The 18,109-nt window shown below is 46.7% G+C and overlaps 1 protein-coding gene across 1 annotated transcript in view; it reads left to right on the forward strand.

Annotated features, from left to right (window-relative positions):
• Positions 1–13,255: 13,255 nt before the first annotated feature.
• grik5 (glutamate receptor, ionotropic, kainate 5) overlaps positions 13,256–18,109 on the forward strand; it is a 107,580-nt gene continuing 102,726 nt past the window's right edge. The window contains exon 1 of the mRNA XM_019896041.1: positions 13,256–13,716. The gene's annotated coding sequence lies outside the window, so the exon portion shown is untranslated. The remainder of the gene's footprint in view (positions 13,717–18,109) is intronic.

Here is an 18,109-nt window from a genome sequence, read left to right on the forward strand (position 1 = left end):
TGCTAAAATCTGCACCGAAATGTCAAATTGTCATGTGTAATAAATCACTTTGAGATTTTGCAATAATTTTGATACCCTGTTTACGAACCGAGGGCTGGACTTCATTATAAATCCAGTTCACTGAGGGAGGTGTAAAACACAGCGGTACATTTGTTCAGTACAATTCAGTTGTATTTAACTTTCAAGTGCAATACATCCGTATTTAATCTTGGCAAACTGCTTTCAAACATATTTTTCGGTACAACTTCAACTCACAAGCAATACATCGTACTTACTTGCATGTGTGTGTGTGATAGAATGCGAATGGCGGCTCATGGAGTCTGAGGCTGGCTTCCTGAAAACTGCATTTTTTTTTTTTGTATCCACGTTCTACAACTGCATTCCCCAGATATGCAACCAAAAAAAAGCCCCCTTTTAAACAATGCTAATGTCGTATTCAAACGCACACACGCCCACCCGTGCGTCCACACAAGTAAGGCTTGGCCTCGGGCAGCGTGTATGCGTGTCAAGGCCGCGGTGTGTTCGGCTCAAATGTGAGTGAGTCATAGCCTCGGTGGCCCAGACTCTGTCCGCCCACCGGACGTAGACATCTTCAGATGTACTTTCTTGCGTGACATGCAAAGCCGACGACGTGGTGACCAGTGATGTGCATTCAGGGGAGGCAGGGGAAGCTGTGCCTCCCCTGTCATCATGAGAGGAAAAAGAAACGAGATAATAAAATAACATTACCTTATTTGAGACATGTTTTATTGCAGCTCATAATTGTAAAAAGGCTCATCTTTTTCGGCTTCATTTTTTTCTACCCCACTCCGGGAAAGAGTGCCTCACTCGAATCTCACCGCACGTCACTGGTGGTGACATGATTAACTATTGTCCTTTCTTTCTAGAGGCCCTTTTACATCGCCTTTTTCCACGTTGAATGTTTGTGATGATGATGATGATGATGATGATGATGATGGGGGCGGGCGGCATATTTGGCTATTTAAATAAGAAATGTGACATGTTCAATTTGGGCAGGTGGGGGGAGCACATTTGCTCACGCAAGTAGGAAGTATTAAACGTCTCACTTTTATTTGGATAGAAGAATACCAGTTTAGCTTGTGTGGAACCACATTTGGTTCCTTACATTGGAAATTTTACGTTAAATATTTATAACTTGAGCAGGCTGGGACGAAGCATTTTTGGTTCCTTAATTAGGCCATTTTAACCTGTATAGTTGTGATTTTGATATAATAAATAATTTCTAGCTGGTGTGGAACCATTTTTGGTGCCCTATTCACTGCTAAAGCCCCTCAATTCCAATGCATATTGGACGTCTATCGGGAGTGAATGTTAAATAGGAAATGTGTTAAATGTTTCATATGATAATTGCAACTTGAATCGACAGGCACCCAAATTTGTTTAGTTTAATAGGAAATATCCCACGTTAAATGTGACTATTACAATTTTAGTAAGTGCAGAACAGATTTGGTTACTCAAGCAGTAAACACCACATGTCAAATTTGATTTTGATATTGTTATTATGATACCATTTTACAACAGTAGCTGGCGTGGAACCATATTTGGTTCCTCAAGTCGGAACATTTACATGTTAAACTTGATTGTGGCAATTTTAGCAGATGGGAAGAACCATATTTGGTTACTTGAGTAGGAAACACATGTCTGAGTTTGATTTTACTGTCGTTATTATGACACCATTTTACAACAGTAGCTGGCGTGGAACCATATTTGGTTCCTCAAGTCGGAAAGTTTTGGGTAGGCACCATTACACGAATAAATGTGATTGAGACAGTGATACAATTTTCGTCGGCATGGAGGCATCTTTGGTTACTGAAGTAGGAAATGTTTTGCGTGAAATGCCTTTCGGACACAATTGTGTGTGACCATATTTGTTACAGTTCCTTTACCCTTTCAGGGACAGCGGTTACTACAGTGGACATATTCTCATGTTATCAGGCGACAGACAGGTTATCGTTATTGGTGCATGAGAGGATGAAAGAGGATCCGCTTTTCAGGAAAATGCCCATTTCAGGTGGATTTATGTGGCAGCAGCTGCCTTTTTCGGTCATCGTCATCTTCAAAAGGCAGCCTGTCGCCGAAGCGCTCTACTGAGACGCAACTGTAAGTTAACACCATGTTGTCACTCGCAATTAAAGAGCCACCCTGTGAGCCCAGTGACAAAATCAATGATGCAACACGGTGTGCTGAGTAATACCTCGGGAGGACATGCCGCGCTCCTCAGGAGGTGGGGGGTGGGTTGAAGAGAAAGATCTATATTGAAAGGCTACTCGACGCCTACCGGCGCCTCGGCCGGGCCCAGCGTCCTCGTCTCGCTAGAAGCGATGCGACAGCGTTAGCGTGATAGAAGTTTGTCCCGGCCGCTTGGCGAGGCGGAAAGCGGCCTCTCTGGAGAACCGCTGTCTGCTCGCCGTCGCACGAGTAACGCCGTCGCGCTTTGTGTGAGTGAGCGTTATGAATAGTGAGGAGCATGTCGCCTTCTTTCAAGGAACTCCCTCACGACATGTCGGGTCTGCTCACGGGGAGATGAGGTGACTTTTAGTAAAGTCCGTGTCGGGCCTGGATGTCGACATGCTTGTTTGTCGCTAGCAGGTGTTCGTCTCTACATCCGCCGCATGTTAAATGTGATTATGACACACATTCGTAGTGACCACCTGGAACCACATTTGGTGGATTAGGTCGGATACATCACATGTGAAATGGGATTAGCAAAAACGGAAGGCTGGATCCACATTTGGTGATTTAGGTAGGAAAAGTGTGATTATCACACACTTGCGACAATTTCGGCATGCAGGGAACCATAAGTCAGTTTTTTAAGTCAGAATTCTTCCATGTTAAATGTAATTGTGATACAAATATGCCTGACTGCAACCGTATTTGGTGACTTGACGGCGATAGAAGTCAAAGATCCATTGTTTTAACGGGGCTGACAGTCAATGAGGAGGAAAGTACGGAACACATACATGTAGCTGGCTGGAGCCATATTGCTTAAGTAGCGAATGTTATATGTTAATTGTGATTAGGAAACATAGCTGGCTGGATCCATGTTTGCTTACCGTATTTTCCGCACTGTAAAGGGCTTCGGAGTATAAGGCGCACCTTCAACAAATGGCCAATTTTAAAACTGTCTTCATATATAAGGCGCACCGCTTTATAAGGCGCATAGAATAGATGCTACAATAGTGACTGTGGTTGCGTTATGCAGCCACTAGATGGAGCTACGCTAAGGGAATACAATACAATACAATACAGTACAGCTTTATTTATACAGCGCCTTAACAACCGCTGCAGCTTTCATAAAGCGCTTGACTGAACATTTAAAATATTATATCCAGGAAATCTGAATATTTATCCATACATAAGCCGCATCGGATTATAAGGCGCACTGTCGGCTTTTGAGAAAACCGAATGCTTTTAGGTGCGTCTTATAGTGCAGAAAATATGGTACTCAAGTAGGAAATGTGTTAAATGGGATTATGACACAATTCTTACAATTTCAGCGTGCAGGGAACCATGCGGCCATCCATTATCCGAACCGCTTAAACCTGACAAGGGTCGCGGGTGTGCTGGAACCTCTCCCAGCTGCCATGAACATACACACATTTTCAAACTCTTTACTGCCTCCTACAGGCCTGGAATTGAACATCACCCAAAATTGTTTTTCACGACTCAGCGCACGTGCTCTCCAATATTGTGAGGGCGTGGAGAGTGGGGGTGAGGGGGTTGCACAAGCCCCCACAGCGATGAACTTCCTCAAATGATGCTGAATAAATGTAGAATTTAATTAAAAGACAATTAATGATGTACATTACTGCTTAATTTCCCCTCAGAGAGTTAAGTGCTATAAGACTCATTTTTTATCACCATTTCATTGTGATGATGAACTATCATTGCATTTCATTATAATTAACTGTGTGTGTGTGTGTGTGTGTGTGTGTGTGTGTGTGTGTGTGCGTGCTTCTGGAAATCATGTCTTCTTTTTTTTTTTTCTATTTCATAATGTGTATGCTGGTATACCTGGCATGGTGCCCTGGAAATAAGGAAAATAACACTTTATAACATTGTACTTTAAATAGTACTCGCATATTTAAATACAATGTCAAGAATGAACCCGTTTGTGTATCACGATAAGTTCATCGGGGCACCTTTTGGAATTGCATTGTGACACAGTCACAATCATGTAGACAAAAAGAAGAGTTTCACAAATGCTACAAGTCAAGCAATAGGTTGCAGTCATCGTCATTTCTCACAGAGGATAAAGAATACAGTATATGACTGCGAGAATTATGTCGTCTGTCTACAAAGTGTTACAACGCGGCCTCATTGATGCTATTCCTTGACCTGTCAGTGGCGTTGCCCATGATGTGTTAGGCGATTGGACTTGAAGGCAGAGAGTTGTGGTTGTGAATGCACAAAGTGTAATTTGCTTTGTTTCAGGTAAATTTTAACTGCGAGTGGCAAGAAACAGCTCGGGGCCTCTTTTTGGAAGAATTGCTCACTGCCAAACTGCTGCTTGTTGTCACGTGTGCTGAGGTGAGTTCACAACTACTTGGATCTCAAATTTTCGCTTGCAAGTCCTGCCGCTAGTATTTTACAACCGGCCTGTAGCTCCGCCCATGTTCAAAAGCTTTGCGTGTACATTACTTTTTAAAAATTTTTTTTAGCATTTTAAATCTGCCTGTTTGTATTGTTTGGAGAGTGTGAGATTCCGACAAATTGGTGTACCTTTTGTGTGTGAAATCATATTCAATTCTTGTGAGAACAGGCCAGCATCCATTTGCGTGTGTGCGCATGTTTTTCATCATAAAACATGGGCGTGCGTGAGTGTGCGTGTGCGTGTGTGTGTGTGTGTGTGTGTGTGTGTGTGTGTGTGTGTGTGTGTGTGTGTGTGTGTGTGTGTGTGTGTGTGTGTGCGTCAGGGTGCCAGGCATGCTGGTGTGATAGCATTTATCACACTTGAGCATCAAGTGGTCTCAAACTCTGTCAGAGTCGTTTACCCCGGCTGGGGGTTTGTGTCTAACACGTGTGCTGTCAATATGTGTGTGTGTGTGTGTGTGTGTTTCATCATAAAAAATGGGTGTGCGTGAGTGTGTGTGTGTGTGTGTGTGTGTGTGTGTGTGTGTGTGTGTGTGTGTGTGTGTGTACGTCAGGGTGCCAGGCATGCTGGTGTGATAGCATTTATCACACTTGAGCATCAAGTGGTCTCAAACTCTGTCAGAGTCGTTTACCCCGGCTGGGGGTTTGTGTCTAACACGTGTGCTGTCAATATGTGTGTGTGTGTGTGTGTGTGTGTGTGTGTGTGTGTGTGTGTGTGTGTGTGTGTGTGTGTGTGTGTGTGTGTGTGTGTGTGTGTGTGTGTGTGTGTGTGTGTGTGTTTGTGTTTCCCCTTTCTTGAGCATGTGTGCGCGTGTGTGTCTGTCCTGCCTTTCCTCTCATTTCAAAGGCTGATCACGCCGACTGACAAAGACGAAGAGAAGGGTGGGGGTGCAGTTGATGTTCGTCTTTGAGGAAAAACACCTCACAGGGAAAGAGAGAGTGAGAGGAGTGAGTGAGTGCGTGGTGGGGGGGGGCAGAAAGAGAGAGAAAGATCATCAGATAGAGAGAGAGAGAGAGAGAGAGAGAGAGAGAGAGAGAGAGAGAAGAGGCGAAGTGGATGCAGCCGAAGCAGAGGGGCGAAAGTTGCACGCGCACAAGCCCTGGTGGATGTTCTTCGCAGGATGGATGTACGGACGGATGGACGGATTGAGCAACACATGGATGTCCGCTGAGCAGCGGCACAGCGAGCGAGTATCTGCAAACCCTCGTGAGAGCGAGCGAGCGAGCGAGTGAGCTAGCGCCGCAGTGAGGCGGGCAACTCGCGCGCGGCGGTCGTCAGCCGGCGGAGCGAGCGAACGAGCGCAGCCTTGTGAGTGTGGAACTGTGGATGTTTTCTTTTTTTTAATTTTTTTTTTTTTTTTTTTTACGTGCCTTGTGGTGTCATGTGTAGTGGTTCACCTAGCCCCCCAGACTTGACGCGTGCCCGTGCGCGTGTTGGCTACATTGGTATTCAGCAAACGGACGCTCCGCGATCTCACTGCGCTTTTGCCCGGGATGGGATCACAGAGCGGGGATTGTGCGCCGCACTGAGAGCCCCCCCCCCCACCGATGGGTGAGTGTCTGTCCTCAAAAGCCCCCCCTCTCCACGCGTCAACCGGTGTCTCTGCTTCGAATCCCCCTCCCACCTGTTTGCCTCCACCCCATCCTCATTTCCACACTCGTCTTCTCAGCCAGCATCCATCCTCGCGTCCTTTCTCGGTATCCTCCGTCCTCAAGTCATGTCCATGATGTCCTCTGTTCAGTTCTTGCAATCCACGTATCCGGTCCTGTCTTCACGTATGCGTCCTTATGTCCTTTCCTGATGCAGCCGTCTTCGTTTTCTCTCCTGGTGCATCCATCCAAATGTCCCGTCCACTCATCCCAACGTCCTCTGTTCAATTTGGTCTTGTCGTCTGCACTCGCCTCCATCCAGCACACATCTCACATTGCTTTCCTTTCCTTTCATGATGGATCCATCCTCATTCCACTCCTGATGTGGTCATCCTCGTAGCTTCTGCTGATGCGTCCACTCTCATATCCTCTTCTTACGTGTCCATATCCATCATCGTGTCCTTTCCTGATGTATCCACCCTCATGGCTTCTACTGATGTGTTCACCCTCATGTCCTCTTCTGATTGAGCTATCCTCATGTCCTGTCCTGACATATTCACGCTCCTGTTCTCTCCTGGTGTATCCATCTTCATATGCTGTCCCAATGTATCTATCCTGAAGTCCACTCCTGGTGCACCCATCCAGATGTCCGACCCCTTTTGTCCTTACATGTCCTCTGTTCAATTCTTATCTAAACTCCTAAATGCAGCATTCATATTTCCTGATGTCTTCTTAAGATGCACACGTTCGTACGTCCTATCTCCTCCTCCTCAGGTCATGTTCCATTCCTATCTACTTTCATCCACCCCGCATTCATTCCATCTTACGTCTTTCCTTTGGCAGCCATGCTCATGTCCTCTGACAATGTATCCATCTTGATGTCCTTTGTCCTCTCCTTGATGCATTCATCCTCACGTCCTGTCCATACCCCAAGCGTCTTCTGTTCATCTCCTCTTCTACGCGACATTCATTCTCATTCTCCTCGTGTCTTTCCTGTTGCATCCACCCTCGTGTCCTCTTCTAATGCATCATCCATCCTCATGGTCTGTCCATTCCTCCTAATGCATCCGTTCATGTCCTGTCCTCCATCCAGCATCCATCCCTCCTCATGATGCATTCATTCGCAGGCCCTCTGCAAATGTATCCGTCCTAATGCATTCTCCTTGTACATCCATTCTCGTGATCCGTCCTTATGTATCCATCCGTCCTTCGGTCCTCTGTCCAATCCTTTTATCTTTTCAACTGGCATCCATCCCTGCGTCTGTCCTGTTCTTAAGCATTTCCCCCTCATGTACTCTCCACCCATATGTCGATGCAACCAGTGGCCGTCCCTCCTCACGTCGCCCGTTCAGACCGTACGCCCTCTCCTCTATCCAGCATTCGCATCTCTTTCGTACTCTCCAGGCCACAGTTGCCGTCCCGCCTCGCGTCTCCACACTCCTGTTGTCCGGTTGTCCCCATCCGCCCAGTTGTCAAATGGGCGAGCTCGGCTTGCCAGACCACTTTGATGGATCGGCTGGAAATATCTTTGTGGTGCGCTCACCCTTCCCAACCCTGAACCCTCCCAACCCCCATTCTTCCATTTCTTTCTCCGGCTCCATTAGCCTTTCTCCTCTTCTTCCTCCTCATCATCTTCCTCACCTCCTTGCCTCATTCTCTTTGAGTGTCATTCTCTCTCTCTCTCTTTCTCTGGATGTCCATTCAAACAGAATACAGACACACCAAAGACGTTGAGGTCGCCAGTGAATGAATAGCTGACTCTGCCTCTGCGTTGGTTTGTGTACGTGTGCTTTTGTCAAAGTACAGCGATTTCTGAGTGTGTGTCAATCATTTGGCTTGTCTTCCTTGTGTCTGGGCGAGACAATGCAAAGAGGGCAGAGGTGTGTTTTCAACCCCAGCATACGGGATTGCAAGATCAACGCGTCTAATCGCCCCAGGCGTGACAGCTGCGACGTACACACAACACACACTGAAACGCACAGTACACACACTGATGTCTGGCTTTTCATAGAGCTTAGCTTCCGCATGCCAATTCACGCCCACCTCCGTGTTTTCACACCCGCTACGCGATTACATGTTAATCGTGGCGATAAAGGCTGCGCTCGTGACCACGCACGCACACACACACACACACACACACACACGCACACACACACACATGCACACACACACGCATGCACACACACACACGCATGCACACACACATGGACTGAAGACTTGTGCAACGTGGATCTCTGCAATGTGATTTTCCCCAGCACGAACGTCTTAATTATCCTTTAAGATGACAATTCTAATTCTCAAATCCGCATTACAGACAGAATAAATAAGGTTGCCATGTTTTTGGGCAGAAATCTTTTGGAACTGAGTCTGGAATCACATTTTCCTTTTATAGTGCATCAAAAATAATCTTGAAAATTCAGCCTGTGAAGCCACTTTCCCGGTTGGACGTCAGATTTGGTCAGCTTGTCATGACTCAACTCACAAACGCCATTTTGGTTTGAAGCCTTGATTTTGAAGGCGACCATTTGACCTTCAAAAGTGAACTTCTCCTCGAGTGTTTGTCCAATTGGGACCAAATTTTGAACTGCATAGACTTGATGAATGGTTAATGCTAAATTGCGAGGAAATTTGACATCTTGTCATGAGCATGGCAACATGCTACGTATGTTCGGTTGATTCAATTGCACTATTTTTTTTTTAAATTCTTTTTTTTATTGTTTTTATTTCCCTTTGGACCATGAATTTTGGCAGCCACGTCTATCTCTAGTAGAACAATTGGCCATTTTGGAAGCGGCCATTTGAGCTTTTTCCAATCACGACCAAATGCGGACCAAGTATCATAAACAGATGGGCGACACTTAATTGTGAGCAATTTGACTTTTTGCCATTGCGTTCCATCACAGCAGGGTTTTGAAGCAAGGAAAATACGTCTGGTTGTCGTCTGTGTAATCTTTCGGGAAAATTCATCCCCGGAATCCAGTTTGCGTTTAGGGACGTTGAAATTTGGGAGCCACGTCAATCTTGAGCAAACCTACGAAAAACTTTTACGGAGCTATGCCCAAAACCAAAGGGAGGTCTGCCATTTTGTAAGTGGCCATTTTGCCCCCCACCCCCCCACACCGTGTCCTTCAAAGACAAAGTCGCTCTGAGATTTTATCTGATTGTGAGCAAAACTGTGACTGTATAGCGATACTCGTACGCACGGGCACGATTATTTGTCAATTAGCTTCAAGGACTAGATATAGCCAGCACACACACACACACACACGCACACACACACACACACACACACACACACACACACACACACACACACAGACATTCTGGTCATGCCATTTTAAATGGTCCACGGAGAAAATGGGTCATCTGTGCAGGGTCACGTATGTCCACACGGCAGTATTGATCGCCGTGCATGTTGAATGGACTCCACTGTTCTCATCCCAAATGGGCCGTCCAATTTACGGGTCACTCACCGCCAGATGATCGAGTCGGTACTGTGTGCATTTATTTCTTCTGGGCTTCGAGCGCTTGTTGCTGCCCCGGGATTCGCGCTCAGACATTCAACACGTGCAAAACTGTTGCATAGTAACAATAGTGGAGACAACCTGTTGAGACGGAGTTAAGATTTGACATCCGCCAGAGGTCTTTTGCTTTAAAAGCTCGTGTGAAATAAACCGAGGGGAAGGGCAAAAAAAAAAAAAAAAGTCACGTCGTCCGCCAAGTCTGTCTAAGCTCACCATCTGTGATCGACTTTCATACCTGTCAGCTTCCCTCTGTGACAATATGCCTTGGCACTTTATAAAAGGGCCACCTGATTTGTGACAACACAAATTAGGCTGACAAAATAATAAAGTCACGATCAAGGCAATGGAATTAATCACAGCACTTTGAGGGGATTCATATCAGCATAGAAAATAGCGCCTGTTCAATGCTGGGCATCGCCAACTGTGTGGCCCTTTTTGAAACGTCCATTAAAGTCACAATGTCATGCCAGAAACGTGAAATTAATTTTCCCTGCCTGTTTGTGTGCCTAATGTCAATCTCTCTCCAACTTTTTAAGCCACGCGCTCCACTCGACAGAGTTGGCGCACCTCCGCGAACCCTTTTAAACCTGCCCGACGTAATGCAAACAATGTACATGCGTCATATCTTACGCCGCAATGTTAGACTTGATCTTGTGGCGCTTTAGAACAGCCTTTCTCAGGTTTTACAAACAGAGATGGTGCACCCCTTCTCCTTTGTGCACACCCTGTAAAGAGTTAAAAGCAAGCCCGTTTCAAGGCATCATGAGTAATCATGCAAATGAAAGTTGATATCGCCCAAATGATTGTCCTTGCCCACCGTTACTTGCGCACTCCTGGGGGTTGCGATATTAAGGGGTGCGCACACCGTAATATGAGTCCCTGCCTGAAATGCGTGAAATTTCCCAAAGGTTTCAAAGCATGCAAGCCCTTCAACATCCAAACCCAGTGTGCGCACCCCCGTTTGTAGAACATCAAAGCAGAATTTGTAAAGTATTTTTGGATTATTTACAGTTAAAAAAAAAAAAAAAGGTCATGCACCCACTTCAGCATTCTAGCACAGGTGGCAGTGGATTGGTGCACCCTTCTCTTGCTGATTTTAAAAAAAGTAAAAACAAAAGCAAAACTGCAACACTTCCCCAAGTCTTGTCATATTCATTTGTCTGTTACTTTGATACTTGCTTTATTTGAAAGGCTATTAAAAATTTTGATAATTCCATTCACGCCCCATCCCCCTCCCTTTTATTGTTCTTTTGAAAATGAAATCATTTTTACACTCCACCATGCTAACCTGGTGTTTCGTGAGGGAGGAAATGCTTTTTTTAGTGTTAAAAAAAAACAAACAAACACTTCCAAACCATTTAATATTTATCTACGATTGAGATTGAGGACTGGCTGCAAATGACAGACAAGAGGTGTAATTATCAGGTGTGAATGTATCAAATTCGGTCCGAGGAATTAAAAGGAGGAACTGACACAGTGGAGTGTTTCCCAAATGAGAGAATTTAAGCGAGAGGAGATGTGGGGAGGAAGCGGGTTGGGGTGACAAGGGCAGAGCAGACGAGCTGACTGACACTCACGATAAAGCGGAGCGACACAAAATGTCAGCCTGCTAACCTTTCATCCACTTGTCCGTCATCCATCCTCGATGCGAAGGTGGACGTGAACACGCAGGGCAACGCGGACGCGCCCACGGGCGGCCACTTTCGACCCCCTCAAACAACGTAAAAAGTTTAGAGACAATAAAGGCGGTTGTAAAAAGAAGAAACACGGGGGGGGGGGGGGGGGGGGGGCAATTAAATGTGGTGTGGTTCTGCGCCAGCATTATGTTTTTAATCTCACGCACCCCCCTGGAGCTCACGCACCCTTCGATGACTCTTTTTCAAACTTGAAATCCGGCCATATTTTTGGGGCGAAAAAGATTCACACTTGAAGGGGGGGGGGGCAATTAATGTAAACATGTTACTTGAGAATCGCATCCACCCGTAGCGCACACATGTGACTAGCTAGCGATGAGTTGACTTCAACCCATAAATGCGGATGCGCGGTACTGAAATAAAGCACTCAAAGATATAAAGGAATCTCAAAATGAACTCTGAAATGTTCCAGGAAGCCAGTGAAGGGAGGCGAGAATTGGATTGACGTGCTCCCTCCTACGAGTTCCAGTGAGGAGGTGCGCAGCAGCATTTTGGACCAACTGGAGACGCCAAAAGAAAGTGCATGACAGTAATCCAGCTGAGATGTCGCGAAGGCCTGGATTACGGTTTCTAAATGCTATCGTGAAAGGATTAGTGAAGGCCAGGAGAGGGGGGGTGTCACGTTGCGAGGTGGTGGAGGACCCAAAAAAAGCAGGCAGGAGAGAGGAGCAGGGTGGACTTGAAGAAGCGTATTGATAAAAAACAGAAAACTAAATCCAAAACAAAGTTCAAAGTGTCAAACAAACACCATGGCAGAAGCTAATAAAAGCTAATCGTAACAGAAACATGACCTCAACATGACAAAACAAACAAACATGATAGTAGCAAACAAACAAACAATGACCTGACACCGAGTGGTCGTGCTGGGATTCCTTTTAAAACAACAGCGACATAACGACCAACAGGTGTGCAGCTGCAGGGAGAGCCCTACAGTGCCACCTGTTGGTCACAAACCAAAACATGACGGGGGGTCCAAGCCACGCTGTAATTTGGTTCCCCGACAGGCGACCAGGAGCCACGTGAGCGTTCTAACCTTTTCTCCTCTCCTCCATCTGTCCGTCTCCTCCAGATGTGAAGGTGGACTCCGCGTGCAGCGGTAGCGCGCTCCCCCGGGCGACGGCTCGCTAAACCGGTCCCAGCGCACTCGGGGAAGGAACCCACGGAAGGAGGCCACCATCCGTCCGGAGCCATCGACCCGTCGGGCGGATAATTCGGCTCGTCGGGGATCATCGCAGAGCAAATAGGCCGCGGTGATGTCCCAGCGAGGCGGCGGAGCCCTCGGACACGTCTGGAACCATCCCTCGGATTTCCCGTTGAGATTGCAACATTTGGCGGCGGACCTTCTCTTCCACAAGCAGTAATTGAAAATCCACACCTCCTCCTCCTGAGAAGACCGCGTCCCCGTTTGCTTGTCAGGGCAGACGGAACGCTCATTTTTTAGAAGGAACAATTTGATCCCACTTTTCCCGCCCCCCCCGCCCCTTTTCTCTTACCCTGTAGTTTTCTTGTGAGCGAGGTAAAGCACAGAGCAATTGTTTTTCATCCTGATGGAGTAGACTGTACACAGTAGATAGAAAAGAAAGCGAAACAAATTAACCAGAGTTGATAAAAGCCTCTTTTTTTCCAAGTGCCATGGAGCGGCGAGTGAACGGGAGGCTTTAAGAAGGCCGCCGCTGGAAAGATGACTCACTAGACGGACGGACGGACAAGCGAGGCATGCCACTCATTGTCATTCCGAGCGGCGTGTGAGCTGGGGAGAGGAAAAAAAAAAGGGAGGGGGAGACAGCGAGGAGGGGAGAGGCGAGGCGACGGCAGCCCTGTTTTTGCAGCAGGCCTGCAGCCGCCGCGCTCGTCGAACAGGTGCGAGGCAGGAAAGAGAGCAGGTGCGCCGAGCACTCCTCTTCGTCTGCTCGCCGTTTGCTCTTTTATGCCCCGCCACCACCGCCGCCATCTTCCATCATTTGGAGAGGCGATTGCCCCTTTACCTGCACTCTCTGGTGTCACGGCCCGACTGAAAAAAAACTCCCCCACACACACGCCCCACTATCCACCCGACCCGAAGGGATTATTTTTATTTCCGTCGCGCATCAACACCGAAATCCTTCGGATTCCTTCAGTGTGTCCCAAGCACCCACCCGGCTAATAAGTGACACGCCGTGCAGCCCCGTGGCTCCCCCGAGGCCGACCCCCTTTGGCTGAAGCGCTCCAAAGCCTGCAGGTCTCAGATCTCGGTGCCAGGTCTCCCCCGTTTTTCTCCCGCTGCAGCGCTTCTGATTACCGTCTTCATTCCTTCTGTAAGTAACAGCCTTCCTCTTCTCCTTTTGGTGTTCTTTCCACAGTGTGTGCGTGCGTGTGTGTGTGCGTGTGTGTGTGTTTTTTTGGCAGCCGGGGTTTGCTTTCCTGCGCTTCTTCTGCTCTAGGCAGTGTTTTTATGTGTGTGCATTTGATACGTGGCTCTTCAGTAGCAAGGATGGCGCTCCACCGGGGCTCGAAAGGTGCTACAGCCCCCCCCCGCCCCCCTCAGAAATCTGTGTAGCCCCCGGTAAGCCCCGCCAGCATTTTCTTAGATATTCGAAAATATCTTTTTTTTTTTCTCAGCCGACTTATGCATCACTCAAGACCTCCTCCAGTCACCTGTTCAGTCGAGGCTTTGTCAACTCCACCGCCATCACGCCACAGTCGTAGAATCCATCAGCGCAATAGAAAAGTCACAGCACACGACTTTGGCCGCACAAGGCGACGTCATCTGGAGATGCTCACCGCCAAGATTTTATCGTACAACGTGACAGACATGTGACACGCTTAAGTAGAAAACATCATGCTCACCAAGAGATGCTGAATATTAAGCGTGTTAAAGTGTGCGGATGGCAACAAAACGGTTTTGGCTGAAGCAACCAATCAGAGGACAGAAAATGCTGATGTCATCGGGGGTGTCGGTTTGAGATCACTTTGAAATCTGATTGGTTCAAGAGCCTCATTCCTTCCTCTGAAGCCCCCCGGTAGATTAAATGGACATGGCGACAGATCGAGGCTGAAATCGGGGGGCCGAAATGTAACTTTTTTACCAGACGTGTGTGTTTGACTTAAAAAAAAGCATTCCTTGGTGAAATTGGAATCTGAGAAGCCCTTGTACAAGGGCAGCAATGTTTAGGCCATCTGTTTGCATTCATCTTATCAGGTTCTTGAATTAGCCTTTAGCCTTCGGATTAGACCTGAGGTTAATATGGACTAATTAGCGGAATTTTTTTCCCCTTCCCCGCTTCTGTGAGCATTTTTTTTCTAAACTTTTCTGTCACGGAGGATCGAGGATGAACCAGCTAATGAGAACGACTCCTGATTCCCTGACTCGTACTTTGCCGCATCCATTTCACGCCCAAGAGCGTCGCGCATTGCTTCCGCCTCCTTTCCTCTCCCGTTGCATCTGATGCACCCCCCCCCCCCACACCTCCCCGTAACATTGCATCGACCCATCTATCTCCTGGGACACATGCACATCTTTATACACTGTCGCAATCGCAGAACCTCCCCTAGCCCCCCCACCCCACCCCAACGACTGTACCCGGGAGACGCTCAATCAAGATAGTCCCGTCAAACAGACCAATGAGCTGCGAATAACGGCATTACGCCGGCTTGCAGCTCGGAGCGTCACGGCGACGGAAAGGTTGGGAGGGAGAGTAAAAAAGATGGTGTGTGTGTGTATGTGTGTGTGTGTGATGTACTGTATTAGAAGGGCCCTAGAGCAGCAAAAGACCTTCCATCCATGGGATCAGCGTGATGGCTTGAACGAGGCCTCGCTTTGTTCTCGCTGCTGGTCAGCCCTTCACAACTGAGATTACCAAATAATACGATTACTGCAGCTGCACATTGATAACACACTGCTACCCCAACAGCTTCTGTTTTGCCAGGGATGAAATGGGGGTGGAGGTGGGGGGGGCGGGGGCAGGGGGTTTGTTGGCGTCAAAGACGTGATTGGCTTCGCAACATGGAGGCCATGTTGTGAAATGAAGTGCAGTGATTCCCCTTCATCTCTGGTGCCAGGTTTGCATTTTTATTTTTTTGGGGGGGGAGGGGGTGGATATAGTTTGTAGCTCAATTTAGTTTTGCCTCCCGGTTATATTAGGGGAAATTCCACTGGACTGTGGAGCACTTTAGTTTTACACATTGTAAATTTGGAAGACGAGTGCAAGCAGGAAGTAGACCGATTTCAAGCTCAGACTAGTTGTTGCTGGAGCTTATTGAATGTTAAATCCTCTTCAGTCCTGTTTTTTAGGCCTACAGAGAGTGACGGCTGTCGGTTCATTTTCGGACGTACATCTTTGGACGCAGTGTTTTCAGGGGAAATAATTCAGTGCCGATGCTCCGCCTTATTCGACTGTTGCCAGGTAGATTAGGCAGTGGGTAACAGCAGATCAATATATTAATTAATAAATGCACATATCATAGATAATAGAAAACAGAAAATGTATAGGAAATGAAATGAGCCATTACTATGATTTCAGGATGCATTTGTGTCGATGAGGGCAGCAACTATGTCATGCAAATAAAAAGCGAAAATGTCAAAGACAAGTAAGTTGGCTGCCACGCCACCACGCGGGCAGGCTGCAACATAAAAGCCTTCTAAGTCACGTTTTGCCGTCAATGTTTTATTTGGTGGGCTTGGATTTTGAAGTCGGCCTTAGCGGCGCGTTACATTCCGAAGATGTTTGCAGTTCCTTTGACATTTCTAAATGACATGCCATTTGCTATTGCAATATGCTATGTTATCAGTCTGTCTGCTGTCCATCAGCGTTTGTGAGGTCAAAGCAACGACGACCTTTTATATTAAATTTTTAAAAAATATTTATATTGCGCTCCTTCAAATTCCGCCTAGCAACAAATGCGTGACACCGACCCTGAAAAAGACACGTGAAGCTGTTTTGCTAGTTCGGTGTTTTACGTTGAAGTAGTGACTGAACTACACTTTTTTAGTGCGATTTATAACATTGCTCTTGAGAGAGAAATTGGATTTGAAAAAGTATTGCCCTGGTGCGTAGTCTTACCTAAACGATTGGCGTGCAGCCTCTTTTTTGTTCTTTGCTGTATGAAAACGGCACCGCATCCATCTTGCAGTCTAGTATGCCTCACAAACGCTTTGACCTTGCTGTCTAGTAAAAAGTGGAATTGTATCGTATTTGATGAATGCTCCTCCGGCACATCGGGAGCGGCGAAGGCGAGCAGAAAGATCTGCCCCGGGTCATGCGAAAGAAAGCGCGCGGAACCTGCTGGTGCTAATATCGGTGCGTGTTCTCCAGCGCGAGCCCCGTTAAGGCTCTCGCGCTCGCCTTTCAGCAGGACGAAATGCTTCCCTGCTGAGTTGAAGATGCGCTCCCCAAAATCCAAGTGAAAATAATACACGTGGGAAGTCGACGTCACAATAAGAGCGCAGGGGATGGTCTCAATTTGAAGGAAAAATATGATGGAAATTGGAAAATTTGACTTCTGCATATTCATGTTTGGGCACCCATGGATTAGCATATTCACCTTTTTTTTTTTTTTGCCTCCCACCATTTCTCTCTCGTTTGTAAAATAAAACGTCCATTGAATGTTTATCAGAGTTTTTTCCAAAAATAATTTGAGGGGGTTTGTTGTGAAATAAAGAAATAAAATCATTTCAATGGGAATCAGTTCGACGTGGATTTTGGCTTTACGCAGGCTGGCCCAGACCTTAGTCCCTGCAAATAGCGTGGGTGCGCGGTAAAAAATAGTGTTTGCTTTTCTGTCGTGTCCACCCATGTAGTGACACTCTGTGAACTTGAGCCACACTGCACCATGTCTGCAGACGCATCCATCGGCGCGGCTCAATTTATGCAAGTCGTGCAATGCTGAAGTCACAAAGCAAGACGTGACAATGTCGCTTTCTGATTTGTGTCTTCATTCGTAAGCTTTTCATCACGATTTGATGGCGTCCCGTTGTCCCCGTAATTCCCACAAATCAAATCTTCGAAGGTCTCCTCGACGCCTTTCCTTCTTGTCACTTGTGAAAACAGAATTGTTTGGATGCAGCTTTGTATTGTTTGTGCCACTAATGAGCAGCTGTGCCTCACGTCGTTTTTCCGATGCCGATGCCGAGAGACGAGCGTTTGCACCGCCGCTGTTCCAATCACAATGCGAGACGAGTTTAATTTGTTCAGGGACCTCACTCGTACCTCATCACTTGGATTTCAAACAACCTATCCCCATTGAAATGAATAGAAATGCCATTAATCTGTTCTAGCCACCCTGGCAAAAACGAACAAACAAACAAAAACAACAAAAAAAAAACAACAAAAAAAGCAGCACTCGCAAAAATATGTGGTACTTATTTTTAAAACAGAAATTAATGACATAATTCAATCGAATTGAAAAGAATGTAACTGTTTTTGGGATATTTTGCCTCAATTAAATGGCCACTCTGCTACAACCAGCTTGGCCACCTGGGGGCAATAAAAGACAAAAAGAGATGAATATCCGCTACATGGGCATCTGCATCTCAAATCTTTGCAGAAGATAAAGCTAGCAAACAAAGCTGTGCAAAATGCTAACAAGCAATTCATCAAGCTATTGATGATCCATAGAATAGCAATTGTGTTAATCCATCAAGCAGTGGATATTTCAACACAAACGGTGAAGCATCATAGGTGGACAGACAATATAACAATACTCACAGGC

This window comes from Hippocampus comes, unplaced genomic scaffold (assembly GCF_001891065.2).
Source record: "Hippocampus comes isolate QL1 unplaced genomic scaffold, H_comes_QL1_v1.1 scaffold55, whole genome shotgun sequence".
In the NCBI taxonomy this organism is placed as follows: Eukaryota; Metazoa; Chordata; class Actinopteri; order Syngnathiformes; family Syngnathidae; genus Hippocampus; species Hippocampus comes.